This window comes from Ambystoma mexicanum, chromosome 8 (genome assembly GCF_040938575.1).
Source record: "Ambystoma mexicanum isolate Mex_15411 chromosome 8, UKY_AmexF1_1, whole genome shotgun sequence".
Classification (NCBI taxonomy): domain Eukaryota; kingdom Metazoa; phylum Chordata; class Amphibia; order Caudata; family Ambystomatidae; genus Ambystoma; species Ambystoma mexicanum.
In genome coordinates, this window is record NC_090929.1 from 111,722,189 (window position 1) to 111,739,191 (window position 17,003).

At 47.0% G+C, this 17,003-nt stretch overlaps 1 protein-coding gene across 4 annotated transcripts in view; it reads left to right on the forward strand.

Annotated features, from left to right (window-relative positions):
- Positions 1-17,003, forward strand: part of SCAI (suppressor of cancer cell invasion) — an 877,065-nt gene that overhangs the window by 406,802 nt on the left and 453,260 nt on the right. The window lies entirely within an intron of this gene.

Consider the following 17,003-nt stretch of genomic DNA (forward strand, 5'->3'; position numbering starts at 1 on the left):
TGAGGCTTCACGGGTCTCTGTCGTTAAGGGCAAGGTCACTTCTCCCATTGGTATCCTTCACTCGCGCTGTCCTCTTCCTCCTTTGCAACCGATGGGCTGAGTTTGCTCTCACGTTGTGCGGTCTGCCTTGCTCGTATTGCACTCTGGTGCTCCACCTTTTATCACTGTGGGGAAGAGAAAGGGCCCTCAGGTTTGTGTGATTCTGTTTAATTGCCTGACCCTTGGGTTGGGACACATCAGGTTAACAGTTTCAGCATTTGTCCCTTGTCTGTCACAATGTAAGGAAGTGTTCGGTTTGGAAAAGGGAGGGTTAGAGTGTTAGAGTATCCTACGGGATATAGAGATGAAAAGGTGTTGTATGGGATTATAACCCTTGTACTAAAGGGGTTTGTGATATAATCTTGAAAGGGTGGTTTTTGTTGTGTTTGTGCCATGAGTAAGAGGGTTTGTGGGGACTGTAGTTGATGGTCACCTTTGACTGGGAAGTCGGAAAATGACAATCAGAGGGACATGAGTGGTAGGGTTTGAAGCAAACGGGGATAGCCGGGATCATGAACTGAACAGAGGATTGTGGGAACAGTGATGTTTTGTTAAGGTAGATTGGGCGTTCAAGAATGAATTATCAGAGGGACGTGAAGAAGAATGATTGGAAATATCCGGGTAGGCAACAGAAAACCAAGGATTCTGGGAATTGTGGTTTTTGAGAGTAACAAGGTTTGGGCTCCTTGTTGGTTTACCAGAGGTGTAGGGTGGTTCGATTCTATCAAGGGAGCTCCATTGGGAGGAAGGGAGACAGATGTGGTGCAACCTACAAAGGTCTCTGGGATCTCGTCTTCCTCTCCTTCCATGGTATAATACTGCGTCTCACCCGGGGTATTTTCCAGAGCACAACTTCTGGCTCCCTTACCCAGGTGATCCTCCCTCACTCGTCCTCCCCCAGGGTTGGGATCTGAGAGCACCAGCCCTTCCCTCACCACCTGAAAAAGGAATTCTCGAGGTCTACTTGGGAGAATACCCTCAGGTTTCTCACAGTGAGGAATGCGCATGATTGGCAAAGTGGGAGTTTTGGGAGTGTAAATTGTGATGGGGGAATTGGTGAGTGTAAGGGGTATTGGCGAGTGGGGGGTGTGGTTGCTTGAAGAACAGAGAAGGGGAATATATTCACCATTACAACTGATAATGATCAATAAAGTTAAAAATATTAAATAGACACGCATAGTAAACCACAAACGGAGGAAAACAAATGCTGTCTGCCAAGCTGGGGACATCTGGAACTCCTCCTATTCAATTGATTCAAAGATGCAAATAATGACAACTTGGATCTTTGTAGTCACACACACTGCCACTTTATTTGAACCTGCAAATCTTATATCCTCCGGTCAATACAAATTGTGCTGCAAAAATGCTGCAATAAATACAATGTTGTGCCACAAAATTAGCTTTTTTATATTGCAAAATATTCAATTTCATGCTGCAATATCCTGGAGGGTCTGACTAAAGAGAGTGGCAGGAACCGCTGCTCGAGTCACTGAAAATAAAAGGGTTCTAGTGGCTCTCAGTAGCTTTGCTACCACCGCCGTTAGCAATGGGTGATGGTAGCCCCCCCTCTTGCATCCTCTTCCCAGGTATCCCGAATGGCAGAGAAATACCCTTTTGCATGACTACATTCACAGGCTCGTGGAGGGAATCTCTTTGGCATCTCAGAGATGGAGATGGGAACAGGAGTGAGCCAGCCCCTGCCATCCTCAAGCAGATGGTACACTATCCACAGCGCAATTTGGTGTTTCAAGGAGTCCACCCTGTGAACCTTCTTTAGCCAGGCTGATGAGCGGCAATGGGCTACTATTAGGGCCGATATGAAAATGGAACAGGGGCTCAGCCTCCTGTCCAGGCCGACACGAGATGGAATGGAGAGGAGGTGAAAGCTCTGCTTCCACCGCGTTTTCTAAATATGGGTATTAGTGTGCTGTGCATCTGGGATATTTCAGCCATTTTACTGGTTCAATATCCCTTAAATGTCCAATTTCGCACAAACTACCCCAAAAGGTCCTTCTGGTACTACTCGGTTTTCTGTGGAAAGCAATTAATTGTGTTTCAGGAATTTGTGCCACATTGTTTCCTTAACTCACTAGACAGGCACAGTACTGGTCCAAACAGTGCTAACTTAATTCACACACAGAAAAGACAACGCATGCAACAGAAACGTCCCTGACAAACACGAAAGGTACCATATGGGTATCAGTGTAAGTGATCCTCACACGAAAGACAGGGGCTGCTTAGGGAGAAAAGCTTCCATTACACACTGGACAAATAACATAAGGGTCAGCAGCACTGCAAGCTACTATCACACACCAAATAGGTACAGCATGGGTATCAGCAGGTCCAAATTCCCACACACATCTCCACACACCTGTCTGGGCAGTAGTGCTACAAAGCTTCCAGAAGTACAAACTTTCCTCACAAATACAGCACGTGCAGTTACTATATGCTTAGGAGCCGCACACGCTTCCCTCACTAACAAAACCGGTATCGACCGAGCACAGGCAAGACCAGAAGAACCAAGCATACATACAGCATTGACGGGGCTACTGCAAGATTCCACCTCAGCTACAGTTCATGCAGCCTTTAAACAATTGTTGGCAAATCTCTCCTAGTTGTGGATTACTAGTCGTTTTTTGATGATTGCAGGCTGCAATGGTTGGATGCTCTATTATTGAGGCTGCCCAATAAAACTGATCAACTTGAAAGAAAAGAAAGCTTGAGCATTCTTACTTTTGCACCCCAAATTTAATTCACTGTGAATTTCGCATGCAGTTATACATTAATTGCTGAGCATTATCTTCACTTTCCATGTGAACATTGTACATCAATTACATATTTGATCCTTTTACATTGAGCCTCATTTCATAATGATTCCTTCGACACATGTTTCTCCATCTATTTGCGATGGTTCCCCAATCTTTTTCGTGGTTCAACCGGTGTCTTTGGTTATCTTTGCCAGAATCATTGAGATGAGGGAAAGCACTCCTGAGACTTTGATAGTCTTTACAATAATTACTGCTTAGTCCACTTTGCTTCTTCTTATAATAAGTATTGCAAGAAGGAGGACCAGTCGCAAGTTTTAGTTCATCTTTGTTACTCTTATGACCACTAATTCGATGAGGGGCTGGGGTTGAGGGCCCTCCTGAAGATTACCCGAAGATTACCTCTCTTTGTTTGGTTTTAACACAGTTATTGAGACAAGGGAGATTGCACCTGATGTCTTGATTAGATTAGCAGGTCTTTTCTGAGATGAGGGAAATAACTACTGATGCATTCGTTAGTCTCCCCTAACCCCCTACCAGGTCTAGCGTGGTTCCCTTTACCTCTTAATTCCTGGGACCATGTCACCGGTTATTCTGGGATGATGGGGCCGTTATTCTGCGTTTGTCGCCACTTTTACATCTCTTCTCTCTACCCTCCTCCGGTCCTGCAGGGCCTCTGATATCGGCGTGGTTAATGCACCCAACGGTCCACCTCGCTAAGGTCACACAATTGTTAAACGGATTATCACTTCTGCCTTGGTCGGTAGCGATGTCATTTCACCAAAATGCCTGGGATAGCGGAAGTGACATCACACGACCCATGGCCTCTGATGACATCACAGGAAGTGATGTCATTTTAAGTAGAACAGGAAGCGATGGAACACCACTTTACAAAACAGGAAGTGGCATCACATAGCATTGTTCCTTAGTACACTATAGAACATATGGTTACGATATCACTGTAATGTGATATACATTTCATACAAAAAGGGATCACTGTATGTATCATTAATATCAGTATGTACCATATTACCAAATTACTGTGAATGCAAGCAGACTTCCAAGGTCAAATTATAAGGATGTGTTATTATATAGCACTTATGCTTAAGCGCTTTATATAGAACAAATATACATTCAATATCACCCAACCTGTGTTGGTAGTGATTTATCAATCTCAGAAGGATGAAATGCTGAGTTGGCATTGCCGCGATTCGAACCTGCAACCTGCAGATCACACACACATTGCAGCAGCGAGAGCTTTACAGACTGAGCTATATTACTGGCTAGAGCTTTCTTACTAGCGATAGTAACATTAGCAATTACATGTCTGAATGTTCTCAAAGTCCAAAAGCGTTTTACACTCTCTAGTGAATACCATTACACTGGTAACTGAGATTTAACAGCAGGCCAGTTTATCTGCAGGTCTGGTGCAAAGGTGGCCACATGTCAAGCCTGCGTTCCTCTACTTTTTCGGCTTCAGAGGTTGGCAAAATACATACCATTTGGAGAGTTCATAACTGTGTATTAAAGAATTTAGAGTAGCGCAGGGCAAGCAGCTCACTCACATGGCATCCCGTACTCTGGGCCCTCGTTACCTCATACATGCAAACAAACATCCTGAACAGCATGCCAGGGAGATGGGAAAGATAGACACATTGCAACAAAGCATTGACTGTGGCACAATTAAATCAAGGGTCATTGTATGCGCTATGGTCAAACATTTCTACACTGTACACAAGCTTTTAGGAACAGGGACGTGGTCAAGTGACCGAGGACACCGAGATGGAATGTCTTGCGATAATCGTAACAGAATTTGAGGTGTTTAAGAACAGACTAAATCAGTGACTAACCCCCTGAAGTGTGCTTGAAATCTTTAATAAGTCTAGCAGTTATTGTATAGAATTCCAGAAAAGCACATTATTTGTTATTCCTGTTCTTTCTTTTTTAGGGTCAATGTGGTACACTTGTGGAACCCCCTGTTTTTTTAAAGAGGCCTGAACAAGAAAGCCAGCCACTCCAGAAACAGAGCCACATGGCGCTGGTCACAGCCCAGGAGCTTCAATGGGAATGTCGGGTAGTGGCCTCACCGCCCTAGCCTCACAGGGAAGGTCTTTCCATGGGGAGAAGTGACGCGATCCTATTATTCGCCACACAAGATACAAAGAATTTCAACTTTCAAATAGCGTGTCTGCCCAAAATAAACTCTTACTCATGAAGTACTTTTTAAAGTTGCAAGAATAGATATGCATTACTTCCACTTGAGAGCAAATGCTGCAACACATGGGTTGTAGGGTCAGTACTCGGGGACGGCCCTTCCAGCATTGCCTGAAGCCATCTCTATCCAGTTATTCAAGATAATAACAATGTTTCAGGGTAAATGTAATGCAAGCACAGCACACTTTGACCTCTTCTGAGACTATGTGGATATGACCCTTTAAATCCTTTTTGCTGAACTTGCATGAGCCCTTTACGCTCACCCCATCTCCCTCCTGTTCCAGCCTGTAAGGGTGTACTTCGTCCGACCCATGCACTCCTGCCACAAGTGTCAGCCGGCTTCTGCCCTGACTGGCATTATCTGGTGTGAGTGCTCCAGTTCAGACCACGTTTTCTCTCAACATTTATTCCTGCTAGGTCTCTGTGCTCTTTTGTTTCTTAGCTAGACCATGTACTGTGCTGCTCAAACACGTCAATAGGCCTGCTTCCACTGCCACGTTGGAGATTCCTAGAAATGTGAGCATTGTGACTAGCAGCAGGGCAGCCCCTAATTGCAGGAGGACATTATGCAGCTACTTTTACTCTGCTTGGTTTACGTCTCTTTTGTCTTATTTATTTATTTATTTATTTGGATTTATAAAGTGCCCAGCGGCCCGAGGGCATCGTGGCCCTGTTGCAGGATATTGACCTATGACATGGTACAGATAATTCATAGGCAGTGTTACAGGTAAAAACATGAGAGTGTTCCAGGGTTACATAGGAACGGCATTGGAGGCAGTACATTTGGCAATAGACTAGTTGAAAGTCTTCATGAAAGCAGAAGGAAAACCCTGCAGTTTGGCGCATCTGCTGGCCAGCACCCTAGGCAGTGGCCTAGTTTGCCTAGTGTTTGTCCCGGTCCTGGGTTGGGGTGATGCCAGTACCGCTCTACAGGGTTGCAAGGTCTGTGAAGCTGATAGCTTTCTTATTCCAGTCTAGAAAGAACAATGGCCATTGTGTTTAGAATTAGATACAGAAACACATTAATACCGCCAGCAATCGCGATCCGAAAACATTTGATGCTCAAGTGTATGTGTTGGCGATTCATCCGAGGTTCATGTTTGGACGCAGGACAGTGGCCCACTGTTCTTTGTGCGCAGCGCGACTTGCTACGACTACTTGCGACACCCTGCGGATGGCTCTCGGAATATTAAACAAAGTGCTCTATATTCTGCATCCTCTCGGTGCCACGTAAAATGTGCAGTTCACTATTGATGTTGGCAGGGCTCCAGAAGAGATTTTCAACTAGGAGTATTTGTACTCCCTATGCATTGAAGTAAGAGACTCATGGATCTTTGGAGGAATAACATGGGCATTCCCATTCCTGATGGGGTTTAGCTTTAGGTGAGTACAAATCGTTTTTACTCTAAAATGCACATACCGTTGTGTAATCCATACTAGCAATTCATGCACATTAAAAGGTGCATTTTTTGCTTAAAGTCCATCGACAGGTGGAGCAGTGGCAGTAGCGGGGCTCCTTCCTGTCCCCCTTCACTGCTGGCACCACTTCCAAGTAAACCTCTGTGGAGCTGTGTGGGTGGACGCCGAGGGCAAGTTTGCTGTTTTGGGTTCGGAGTATTTTTAGTCTCTACTTGTTTGGGGTGAGTGGGCATTTGCCTGTTTTTAGAGTAGGAGTCTGTCACCTTTTGGCTCTCTAGATCATCGCCGATGGTGTGAGGGGTTCATGGGGGTTGTACAATCCCGGAGAGCCGCAGGTTGCAGACCCCTGTAGATCATAAATGTGGCTTGTACCCTGCTTACCTGTATATCCTGGATGCCATGATCAACCTTTGATGCCAAGAATTGGGCAACTTGCGGTAGGTCTTACCTTGAGATGTGTCTTGTGCTTGGCTGTGCATATAGACTGTGCTATTGGCTTGCAGTAGCGGGAACCATGAGCGCTGACATGGCTAGTCACATGCTACTGCATATGAGGGCTATTTCTTCACACGGCCGCTTATCCGTTTAGCGCATTACACTACAGTCAAGCTTCCAGCTATGCCCCTGTTTGCAGCAGACTACTTTTGTGTAGCTCACTCAGATACTGCCCCGTAGCTGCTCTTTTCGGAGTAGTCGTCCAATCCGATGATGTGGCTGCACCCATTGGATGGAAATAGGCCAGCAGCCTGAGACCCAAGGATACTGAAGTCACTGGACCAGGATGCTGCAACCTGTGGCTCACCAGATGTTTTCAGCTATGGCTCCTATGATAATCCACCATTGGTATTGCTAGCTAGGGCTGGTGGTAGTCCTAGTGCAAAACATTTGGAGAGCCAAAGGTTGCAGACCCCAGCACCATACCGAACATGTTTCTCGAGGAAGCGTCAGTAGCAGGAAGGTGTTGTTGCCACTGGATACCTTTTTGTTTAGGGAAGCTACCTGTGTAGGACCATCAGCAAAGTAAAGTGCCTGGAGGCACTTTCTCACTGCAGCATTCAACTCAGAATTTGTATATACTTGGAACAGAATTGTTGATACTTTGACCCCCGCGGACACAGATTGGCAGGGCTGCAACATAGAATATTATGCCAAGCCAAACACAAGGTGGAGATTCTATTATCAGCTGTGACCAAAGTCTAGCTTGACAAACATTCTTAGATGCAGTGGCAAAGATGTATATATTGCAGGAGTCATTTATCACCCTTCGCTGAAGTTCATACATACATCGAAGAAAGTACCTTTTATTTGATGTAAGATGCCACAGACAACCCGTGCCCCTCTTTTGATGAGGGGTATTTTGATTCCATGGTTTCTTAATGACGTGGGAGAGTTTTGAAGTAGTTGTAACCTGTAAATGCCCTTCTAGGCCAGGCGTGGAGATGGGGAATTGAAGAAGGGTAATGCGCTTTTCTGCAGCCCAGTTCTCCTGGATTGCAAGAATAGAGCAGAGGGCTTCAATTTTGGCCCTCAAGAGAGAAATCCAGTCCAGGGTTTAGCCTCACAGAATACATATGTAGTGACTCAAGATGTGAGGTGGCCACAAAGTCAGTGGTCATCATGAAAATCTGGTTTGGGTGGGACTTTGGAGATCGGCGTTGGTGACCCTTAGTTTAGAGGCACTTCAGAGAAGGCCTCCATAATTGATGCAGAGTTGGGACCACAGGACCCATCCTGATCAATGATGGAAGCTGGTGGTGGAATTTGTGTCCTTTCTTCTGATGACAATCCAAGAGGAAAGCCTCTCAGTGGAGGTGTGATTGTACTCTGGTGACCACGGTCTGTGTAAGGTCGAAAACCGATGTGAAATGTAAATATTTGTTTTTTTAGAGACCGGCAGTACTTGGTGGATCTACTATCCCACAGAAGTTGTGGCTAGAACATTACATACCTCATCGCCGCAGATGGCCAGTTGGAAAGCAGGTGCAAAGTCACCGATATCTAGTGTCTGCATTTGAGGGGAACGTCGACGAGAAGATTAGTATACCTGTATAGCGGTACAATTTCTCGTTGGTTCTAGCACGAGGGCTGGGTCATCCGTCTCCAGGATGGATGGCGGTTCTGATTTACTCTCCGGGAGCTGATTATGGCTGTCTGAGATTTACCGCTCTCGGGGTGAGTATTTCATATCGGGAACCTCGTCAAAAATCAGGGCGATGAATCAATGGGGTTGAGGTGCAGGCGTCCTGCTCAGGGGACGCCTACTCTCCGATCTACTTTGCACTCTGCCATTTTATGGAATGAGATTTATCTGCTGGGGGCTACTTCCCTCCCGCCGCACACAGACTGTCACGCCACCCATAAGTCATCTTGCAAAGGCGCGTTGAAATTGGCAATTTTCGTAAAGCGATAATTTAGCGGAAAGGAATTTCAAACTGAGATAAACGTCGGCAGCAGTTCCCTAAATGATGGCGCAGAATGTTTGTTTTATTCAAATGAGATTCGAGAACAATGCCAGAGAGGTTTATTTTAACAGAAGGAATAAATTTCCCAAAGCGACACAGCAAGTTTGCCAGTACTGCACCCCAATCTTATAGGGGCTTTGATCCCTTGATATAATTGGCATCTCAACCAGTCTGTGTCATGGGGCGAACATCAATGTGGTATGTTTTTGGATGAATTGTTATTATTCATTTTTGTAGTTCTATTTGATCAATTTAATCAAAAACGTAGCATAACCTGGAGGTGACCTGCTTGCGGAAGTCGCGTATTTGCGATATCCTCAAATTCTCTGTCGAGTACTTTTGATAGCGTAGCCTCTCCCTGGCTGTCCACGTGCAGACACAATGTGCAGGTGCGTGTGATACGTGCACACGGATCATTGCCCTTCTTCTGTGTCGATTGATTTAGGGATGTCTGGGAGGCTCGGTTGACTCAGCCATTCTTTGCCCAGTCCTGCAGTGTTGAGGCCTCCCTTCAAAGCCTTTCTGTGTGCCAAAGGTCTGCCTGGTGGTGTTGTGATATTGTTGTTGCTCTTTCATCCTTCCTTCTGCAGGAGTTGGGCAGTAGGAACGGCTCCTGCTTCCCCACACTCTAGAGTCGGACACCTCCCTCCTCCCCACAGAAAGCTGTCCTTTGCTCTTGCAGCTGTTTTTACTTCCTGTTTGGTGCTACGATTGAGGCTTCAGTGGGGGCACCAGGCCACCGCCCACTAGAGGTCTTTCATTCGTAAAGTTCTCTCTTGCTTTCAACAAACGTGGGTTAAATGCCCCACTCCCTCCACTGACATTTCAGACAGAAACCCAGGAACTTGATCTAGTTGGGTGTCTGCAACCTGTGGCTCTCCACATATTTTGGACTGCAACTCACGTTATTCATAGCCAGTATAGTCTGCATTTGGAAGCTGGTGAGCTGGTTTCTGGCAAGCAGACCTGCTATTTTTCTCTGGCCTTACGTCATTGGGTCTGCCTGCTTAGGGGTCGAGGAGGTGGTTACTGGAGGGGGGTAGTGATGATAGTGACACTAGACATTGGGCGTGGCACTTTAGAGTCACTGATAGCCAAAGCTGCATCTTTTAATGATGCACAATTAGAAGTCTATATGCATCGATGGCTGTATAGCAGCACAAGGACTGTCATTTATGTAAGATCAGTATTGCTGCCAGCCTCTATCTGGGTTTCGCCCAGTTTACCAATATTGTTGTGCTCTTACTCAAGGTGCACCCTGTATTTTTATAATTTGAAACCCCAAATTGCTAGTCTGTTCCACCAAGTGCCTTCTTGCGCCCCCTCCTTTTTCACCTCTTTGTAATTTGTTGAGCAGCTTCGATGTATATCTTGGGAGGATAGCTTAGGGGCAACATGCTCGCCTTGGAAGCAAGACGACGTGGAACAACACGGGTTCGATCCCTGGGTCCTTGCTTAGAAACCTCTGGTTATTAAGTGCGTTATAAATAACCTATCATATCATCATATAGGCGGCTCTAAATTGGATGTGGCCAACCACATTCTAACCCTTGATTAAGTGACCCAATTTGGCATGAATATTTACAGCAATTCCAGCTTCAATCATTGGTGTAACCATCCGTGTAATGTTCAACCTAATCTGTGTTAGAACAGAGCTAGAATCTTACGGTCCTGTGGGGTGCATGCAGTCCGCAACAGTGACTCTGTAGTTCTAGTTAGCCTGGATTACCCACAGAAAGCACACTTTTTGAGTGGCTTCTAAATGTGATGCCCCAAACCTTATGTGTTCCCTTTCATTCTCCATAGACACTTAGATGTCATCCTTAACTTTAGCCCTCATCGCATCTAGATAGAAATATCAACGTTAGCATGTGCCACACTTAGATGTCATCCTAACTTTAGCTTCCGTCACATCTAGACAGGATTGTGAATGTTAGCATGTGCCACACTTAGATGTCATCCTAACTTTAGCTTCCTTCACATCTAGACAGGATTGTGAACGTTGGCATGTGCCACACTTAGATGTCATCCTAACTTTAGCTTCCGTCACATCTAGACAGGATTGTGAATGTTAGCATGTGCCACACTTAGATGTCATCCTAACTTTAGCTTCCGTCACATCTAGACAGGATTGTGAACGTTGGCATGTGCCACACTTAGATGTCATCCTAACTTTAGCTTCCGTCACATCTAGACAGGATTGTGAATGTTAGCATGTGCCACACTTAGATGTCATCCTAACTTTAGCTTCCGTCACATCTAGACAGGATTGTGAATGTTAGCATGTGCCACACTTAGATGTCATCCTAACTTTAGCTTCCGTCACATCTAGACAGGATTGTGAATGTTAGCATGTGCCACACTTAGATGTCATCCTAACTTTAGCTTCCTTCACATCTAGACAGGATTGTGAACGTTAGCATGTGCCACACTTAGATGTCATCCTAACTTTAGCTTCCTTCACATCTAGACAGGATTGTGAACGTTGGCATGTGCCACACTTAGATGTCATCCTAACTTTAGCTTCCTTCACATCTAGACAGGATTGTGAATGTTGGCATGTGCCACACTTAGATGTCATCCTAACTTTAGCTTCCTTCACATCTAGACAGGATTGTGAACGTTGGCATGTGCCACACTTAGATGTCATCCTAACTTTAGCTTCCGTCACATCTAGACAGGATTGTGAATGTTAGCATGTGCCACACTTAGATGTCATCCTAACTTTAGCTTCCGTCACATCTAGACAGGATTGTGAATGTTAGCATGTGCCACACTTAGATGTCATCCTAACTTTAGCTTCCGTCACATCTAGACAGGATTGTGAACGTTAGCATGTGCCACACTTAGATGTCATCCTAACTTTAGCTTCCGTCACATCTAGACAGGATTGTGAACGTTAGCATGTGCCACACTTAGATGTCATCCTAACTTTAGCTTCCTTCACATCTAGACAGGATTGTGAACGTTAGCATGTGCCACACTTAGATGTCATCCTTAATTTTAGATTCCGTCACTTCTAGAGAGGGTTATGAATGTTAGCATGTGCTACACTTGAATGAAACTGTGAGTGATGTCAAGTGCCACACTTGGATGGAATAGTGAATGATAGCGGGCATCACACCTAGACACAATTGCAAGAACAGCAATGCCAACTAACCAATCCACTCTAACCAAACACAAGCACAAGCCTAAACACAGCAATCCGCACAAACTTCACTACATTGAAACAACAAAACAAACCACACATAGACTTGCAGAACAGCACACGACGACTACCGACTGTAAAACACCCCAAGCCCAGCCAACTGACCCACCGGGCTGAGGCTGCCAACAGCACATCACTGCTCTCTTGCACTTTTCCAGCTTATTCCCACTAACGAACACCCCCCCCCCTTCTCCCTTTTTCAGAGCCGCCAGAGCGCCAGGGGACCACTCCGGTGGTGAGAGTGTGCGGTACAAATGTCCTTTAAAATTAACATAGACAAAACCTGGATCTTGCGTACACCATGAACTGCTAGACCGATGTGTTGCAAACGTTTGTGAGAAGCAGCCTGGCTATTGCAGGAATTTGTGGTCGGTGATGGGAGGAGGGGGTGGAGCCCACTAACTCGCTGAATCAAGCTTGCCGGCATCTCGTCTTCAGGGCTTTAGTACATGCCCAGATGCTGCACTGTGCTTTGAGGACGTGGTGTCCTGTTTATGGAAGGGTATGGAATTACCGTCTACTCCACGTTAGCTACCTCGTCTACGCTTATTATCCACATTTGATGAAATAAATGTACAATATTTAGTATTTCACGACCAGCCCAGGAGTATCCTGCACCCGATAGATGTACAATTAACATTGATGTTGGGAAAGCAAATGCAGTTTCCGGGAAGGCTATTCCCAGAAGGTCCATGTCTATTCTGAGGGGGTGGGTGGGGTTAGAGCCCAAGAGGAGTGAGGATTGAGAAGATTTCTAGATCAAAAGCCCCATAAACCTGTGTTCCATGTTAGTGTTGTTTTGAGCTGGGAGCATTGGTGGTCCCTACATTCACTACAACGGCCCAGGAAAATGTCTTGACTGTTGAGCCACCCTTATTCCAGCTCATGCCAGAGATTTATTTATTTATTTTCTGCTGCAGCATATTCAACCCTTAGATTCAGTTTATCCTGTTCAGGAACATGAATGTGTTTCATGCCGACACCCGCTCCTTCCCTGCAGTGTTTATTTAGATGCCACCTGCCATTCCTCATGTTAACTTTGTTTTAAACCAGGCACCCTTTTGACCACCCGTCTATGGTCCGTCTTCAGCCACCCTTTTGAAGATGTGAACCCACGTAGATAATTTCTTCAGCTGAAGCCTCCTTGCAATTCTAGAAAGTTAACTTTGCTGTAGATTGTCTTCGATGCTTTTAAGTTGCTCTGCCTGAATTCTGGCTGCCATTGGAACTTTTCTATGTATTGGGTTGTCCAGAGCACATGAGTTGGCTTTGGCAACTCTTTAGGATACCGTCCTTCGACGTTGGCTCAGTAGGGTGCACTAGCCACTGATGCTGCATAAGTGTCAGTCTTGACAGAGTTCGAGTTGTTGACATAGTGTTGTTTTTACAGACTTTCATACATTGGGAGGACACTTAATTACTGTTATTTATTTCAAACGGGATATCTTTAAAAAGCTTTTCATTTTTCTCCCACGTCCACCGCACCTTCTCGAGGATTGACCTCCTTCTAACCTCGCCCCATACCCTCGCCTACGCCAATGAGGTCTCCATCGGCCCAATAATTTTATCGGACCACGCTCCAATAATCATGCAGCTCCGGACCCATGACCCCAAAGCCAACCCCACACGCAGATGGTCGCTCTATGACCCGATCCTCAACGACATGCTGATCAGAGATAGGATCGCAACCACTATTAAAAATTTCCTCGAGGAAAACCCGGTCTCGGACACTTCTCCCGCAAACAATTGGGACGCAATGAAAGCAGTGATCAGGGGATCCCTGATAGCACAAGGGGTGGCATTCCACCGGAACCGCTGACAAACCCGGCAAGCCCTTGAAGAGGAACTGCAAACAGCAGAGGATATCTAAAAGAAGAAGGGGTGGTCCGCCAGAACCCAACGAGCCGTCCGCACAGCCAGAAAGAAACTAGAGGCGCACTATGCCGAACATACCACGCAACTAATGGCCAAGACTAGGCAATTCTATTATGCCAAGAATAACAAGGCTAACAAGCTACTAGTAGCCAAACTGGCCAAAACTAGATGATCTAATACCATCACGGGGCTCCGCGACCCACAAGGGACGATGCATTACTCTGAGCCAGAGAAACAACGGCTGGCAATGGACCACCTAACCCAAGTAATGAATGCACCCCCAAAGGACCGGTACAAGCAGGAGGAATACCTATGGGGGCAGCTCTGCCACGGCTGCCCGCTGCAACGAGAGAGAGCCTAGAAGCACCGATCACAGGCGAGGAGGTCGACGAAGCCATCAAATCCCTCAAAACACGGGCCCCTGGCCCAGACGGTTTCTCCTCAAGATTCTACAAAGTATTTAAATCCCAACTGATCCCCCCCCCCTATGGTGACACTCTTCAACTCATTCAAGGAAACAGGCTCGGTGACCCTCTCAATGCAGGAGTCCACTACTATCCTCCTCCCCAAGCCAGGGAAAGACCCGAGAGACCCAGCGTCGTACAGGCCAATTGCCCTGTTGAACATAGACGCTAACCTTTACTCTAATATCTTGGCCAACCGGCTGTCGCACATCCTTCCGGCCTTAATCCACCCCTATCAAACAGGCTTTATCCTGAACAGAGCGGCAGGGGACAATATCAGGAGAACCCTGAACTTGATAGACATCGCCCACCGAAACTCCCAGGGCCTGGCACTGATGGCCCTAGATGCTACCAAGGCATTCGACAGGGTAGACTGGTCATTTATGAAGCTCACTCTAGAGGCCTTTGGCTTTGGTCCAACCTTCCGGTCTATGATAATGGCTAACTATAAATCCTCTAAGACCCTCCTAAGGATCAATGGCTCCCTATCGACCTCGATCCCCATGTCCTGCGGGACGAAGCAGGGCTGTCCATTATCAACCCTTCTCTTTGCGTTAACAATGGAACCTTTTGCCCAGAGAGTCAGACGGCACAAGCTCATCAAGGGCCCCCAAGTAGGGCCATCCCAACACAAAATTGCATTATACGCCAACAACGTTCTTCTGACGCTCTCAGAACCCAATTCCTCAGCTAAACACACCCTGCCGGAAATAGCCAACTTCGGGAGGGTCACTGGCTTCGGTGTCAACTTCCCTAAATCAGTGGCCTTGGCCTCCATCGGGAGGAACAGGAGGCACTAACCAGGCTATGCCCAATCAAATGGAATGGTCAAGCCATCCCCTATCTGGGAGTTCACATTACTGCAAACCCAAGATACATATACCAGGCAAACTTTCCCAGACTATTCCGGGAACTGGAAGGGGATTTGAAGCGTTGGTCCACTCAGGAAATCTCACTAATGGGACGGATCACGGCAGCCAAAATGAACGTGCTTCAGAGATTCCTCTATGCTTGCTCCTCCCTTGCAGTGGCCATCCCAAAGCCGGCCCTCCAGGACCTCCAGAAGAAAATGCTGAAGTTCATATGGAAAGGCAAGAAAGACAGAATCCCCCACAAACATTCCTTGGCAGCTCTAGACTTGGAGGACTGGGGGTCCCCGATCTCCAGGCCTATAGGGTTGCAGCACAGTTAGCACCCGTCCATGCTTGGCAGGTGCTCACAGACCGCCCCACATGGGTGGAACTGGAGCAAGCGCAACTACCACTCCCCCTGCGATTCCTCCCGCACATCCAGCCCTCCCAGAGAGAACACTGGAAGACACTTCTCCTAACTACCAAACACACGCTAAGCTCATGGGACTGGGTCCTGAAACAAAAAGGAATCCCGAGAGGACAGAGCCCACTCTCCCCTATTTTCCATAACCCAAACTTCTCACCAGGGTTGAACCCCCGGAACTTCCAGAATTGGATCGACGGCGGCCTTCAGACCCTGGAACAGCTATACGCTGGGAACATTCCCCGCACCTTTGAGCAATGTAAGGTGGTGTTTCAATTACAGGAAAGAGATAGATTTACCTACTGCCAACTCCGACACTGGTGCTCGCACCCCCGGACCCTCCGGGCTGCCACTCGCCCCCTTACTCCCCTTGAACTGACGCTTAAGGACCTACCATCCTAGAGCAGGATCTTAACCCTGTACAGACGCTTCCTGGGGGACTTCCTAAACACAAGAATGCGATTTATGGCCCAATGGGAGGCTGACCTGGGCCACCCGATTGACGACCAGACCTGGGTGGACATCTGGTCAAGTACCCACTCCTCATCTACCTGCGTGACCAATAAAGAATGTGCATATAAGCTCATGCTGCGATGGTACTACACCCCACCCCCCCTTAGACTGCACCACATGAACCCACGGGTGAACTCTTCCTGCTGGAGAGGATGCCCCCAGCCTGGCTCTTTCTTCCACATGTGGTGGACCTGCCCAAAGATCTGTCAATTCTGGGGACGGTGTCTGGCGACGATCGAACAAATTACTGGTATAACACTCCCCCTGGAACCCGAAACGGTCCTTCTAGGGGTCCCGACCCCCGGGGGTATACCCCCGTTCCAGAAACAGAGCGAAACTAGTGACACAATGCCTCCTGGCAGGCAAAACTGTGCGGGCCCGCTTCTGGAAGTCCCCGGACGGCCCATGCATGGCCCACTGGTGGGGAAAATTATGGGACATCTTGATCGCGGAAAAAGTGACCGCAGCGAGGGCGGGGGTCTTGCACCGCTTCGAGAATGTATGGGCCCCAGTGCTAGACTACGACCAGCGATTCCCCGCCTTAACATTCAAACCGCCCAACACTCGATGGGCCCTGAAGGATCAAGAGCCCACTTGAGGGGCGGAAGTGCCGGTCGGCCCTACGGAATGGGGACACTGGGGGGGTCTGATGAACGGGGGAAATGAGGAAGAGTATAAGTTTAAAGGGAATTGGCATAAAGGAGGAAAATTCTCATGCACTGTTTGTAATTTATCATTCCTTGGTTTAAAATAAACACATGTTATAAAA